This window comes from Palaemon carinicauda, chromosome 22 (genome assembly GCF_036898095.1).
Source record: "Palaemon carinicauda isolate YSFRI2023 chromosome 22, ASM3689809v2, whole genome shotgun sequence".
Lineage (NCBI taxonomy): Eukaryota > Metazoa > Arthropoda > Malacostraca > Decapoda > Palaemonidae > Palaemon > Palaemon carinicauda.
This window is the reverse complement of record NC_090746.1, coordinates 105,789,555-105,792,054: the sequence shown is the minus strand read 5'-3', so window position 1 is coordinate 105,792,054 and position 2,500 is coordinate 105,789,555. Positions and strand designations below refer to the sequence as shown.

Here is a 2,500-nt window from a genome sequence, read left to right as displayed (position 1 = left end):
ACATCTGATACACGATTTATATTACAGTTATATTTCTCACATCTGCCAAACTTGAGATTCTGGTCCACTTTGCTATAAATTACATCTAAAACTATCCATCTAGATTTCTTTTTCCTTTTGTTTTCATTTGGTATATTCACCAAGCAATTTGTATTTTTTTTCTGTGTTTGAAACAACTTCACAATCTATCTTGTCCACTGTGACATAAATTATATCTAAAACCATTCATCTACATTACTTTTTCATTTCTTCATTTGATATATTCACCACGCAATTTGTATAATGTTTTTTTTTCTATCTGGTTAAAAAAAACTAAACGTTCAATTACTTTCAAGCACCATTGCTGATAATTAAATTGTTGGCCGTCCAATTGCTGGCTTATTCGAATGCCTTTTCTTTTATCCTCAAATGATTTATTTTCAAGTTTCGAAACCTTTTTTTCATTTCGTCAACGTTGGCAATTTGTTTTACTTTCGCTAATGGTTTTACAGTATCAATTTAAAAGACGAATCTCAACCAGATTGGACAATCGACTTTTAGACAATTTTGTAGTGATATTGTGACTTTTCTTTTGCTTTAGATCATGTGATTCATCTATCAAATCATACCCATCCAATCTCTGGTGGGATTCTTTTACAGATATTACGGGTATGATATTACTAAACAATTTTTCTTTTTTCATTTTCAAACAAGCCATAAACTTTGATACATTAATGTCTGGATTCTCTTACCGACGTCAGGATCAGAGCCCCAGGCGGAACCACTCAAAGAAAAGAGCTTCTGACCGGCAGGGAATCGAACCCTGGTCCAGGAAACTAGTAACAACAGTAACGTTCCACTTGGCCACTAGGTGGTTCCGCCTCGGGTTCTGATCCCGAGGTCGGTAAGAGAATCCAGGCATTAGTGTATCAAAATATATATACATATATACATATATATATAGATATATATATATACATATATATATCTATATATATATATATGTATATATATGTATATATATATGTATATATATACAGTATATATATATATATATATATATATATATATATATGTATATATATATATATATATATATATATATATATATATATATATATATATATATACTTAAACTAATCACACAAACATGTGTACTTACATAACAGGAGTACCCTTCAAATAATTATATTTATATTTATATTTATATTTATATTTAAAAGGGTCACAAATAGTTGCAGGAGCTAATGTTATAACTTCATTTTTGAATGATCCCCACACTCAATTGTATTTTGAGGAGAGAGGTGTTAAACCTTTGACGTTTCAACAGTGTTTTAAAGGGTGTAGTCAGTTAGGCTCCATGGTCGAGGTTTGTGTCAAGTTAACAAAGAGGCTTCTATATGGGTCCATCAAGAACAATATTCTTTCTTTCTTTGATTTTGAGTTTACTGTATGTCAAGTTGTCCACTTGGTAAACAAACGGCCAATATCTTTTAAAGAGGCTCTTAGGGATAGTGCAGCGGAAGACCTTCCTGAACCCATAACTCCCGAAATGTTAATAAGAGGGTATGAGCTTTCTTCCCTCAATATCATTCCCGATTTATCACCTTTACCCGAGGATGAAGAATTTGTTCCTTGTGGAACTAATAAATTTGAACAGTTGTCTAAAATTAGGAGTAAACTTTTAGATATTTACCATCATGAGTTTTTGCAGACCCTTTTAAGCCAGGCGGTTGATAGAAAGGGTAGATATCGCCCTGTAACTCATCATCCTCTAAAAGCAGGTGACATTGTTTTAATTAAGGAAGATAAAACGAAGATTAACAACTATCCTCTAGGTCGAATAAAGGAAACTTTCACAAATGATATTAGGGAAACTACACATGCAAAAGTTTTCAAAGGCCGTACCAGACAAGTTTGTAAACTCCATGTTAATAATCTGATACCTTATCTTTCTTTAGATGATGATGTGGACTTTAAGTCAAATGATTTGCACAACATGGACAAATTATCACCAGCTTCTGAGAGGCCTAAAAGAAAGGCTGCTGTGGAAAGCCGGAGGAAAACATCTGAAATGTTGAATTTATAAACTGATTATTTAAATTTTTATGTAGTGTAAATAATGTATTTGGTAAATCCAAAAAATCTTTTTGGATTCGTTCCCCTGCAGTGTACTGAAATTCCAAATGGAATTTGTATTTTTTCTTATTTATATTATATTTTGTTTTATATTATATTTTGTTTAAAGTAGCATGGTCACTGGAAGTCAGTTAGCTTAGTTTAAAGTATTTAACTACCCCCTTGGTTGTTAACAGCTCACTGCCTTCCTGCGGCCGTTTCTGGTTTTAACCTAACCAGCCACTAATGCTTTGCTTTCTTCCTGAGGTTGACGGAAACTTGAAGGCAGTTACGACGGAGCATTCCATCGCTAAGGGTCTCGTAACTCGAGCTCCTATTCTTGATATAAGAATACACTTTTTACCGCTACCCAGTTAACGTGACAAGAACATTTTCTAAATGT

At 32.8% G+C, this 2,500-nt stretch overlaps 1 long non-coding RNA gene across 1 annotated transcript in view; it reads left to right on the top strand.

Annotated features, from left to right (window-relative positions):
- Positions 1-2,412: 2,412 nt before the first annotated feature.
- LOC137616222 (uncharacterized) overlaps positions 2,413-2,500 on the top strand; it is a 720-nt gene continuing 632 nt past the window's right edge. Inside the window, exon 1 of the long non-coding RNA XR_011039346.1 lies at positions 2,413-2,500. This exon is cut by the window's right edge and continues 123 nt beyond it. This is a non-coding gene — a long non-coding RNA (uncharacterized lncRNA).